We start from the raw sequence: 413 nt of genomic DNA, 5'->3' as shown, positions 1-413 counted from the left end.
CTCTCTCTCTCTCTCTCTCTCTCTCTCTCTCTCTTTCTGAAGTCCTGGTTCATGGAGTCTTTATTGTGGATTTGCTTTTCTGTGCTTACTTTTGCTCCAGGCAAAACTGTGTGTGTGTGTGTGCACGTGTGGGCTCGCGCATGTGTGTGTGTGTGTGAGAGTTGACTTCCCTCTGCCAGAGATAAATAATCTGATCTACCAGCCAAGCTTAGAGTAGCATCAGAGTGGTGTCAGAAAAGGAGAACGAGGTTCCTCACTGTGTACGTGTGTGTGTGTGTGATGGTGTGTGTGTGTGTGTGTGTGGACTCCTACATATTGGTCCTGAGGTTAATTTGAACTAATTAGTGGTGAGTATTTCTGCTTCTCAGAGCAGTTTTTGGTTCTGTGTCAGTGTGCTTAAATTCATTAGGGTA

General features: G+C 45.3%; 1 protein-coding gene across 11 annotated transcripts in view; it reads left to right on the top strand.

Moving 5' to 3' along the window:
* The window catches only part of grik5 (glutamate receptor, ionotropic, kainate 5), a 51,085-nt gene that overhangs the window by 651 nt on the left and 50,021 nt on the right, over nt 1-413 (top strand). The gene's annotated exons all lie outside the window — the stretch shown is intronic.

The sequence above is a fragment of the Cynoglossus semilaevis genome, chromosome 13, assembly GCF_000523025.1.
Source record: "Cynoglossus semilaevis isolate Cse_v1.0 chromosome 13, Cse_v1.0, whole genome shotgun sequence".
NCBI classification, from domain to species: Eukaryota; Metazoa; Chordata; class Actinopteri; order Pleuronectiformes; family Cynoglossidae; genus Cynoglossus; species Cynoglossus semilaevis.
The sequence above is the reverse complement of the archived record's forward strand: the minus strand, read 5'-3'. Positions and strand labels throughout refer to the sequence as shown.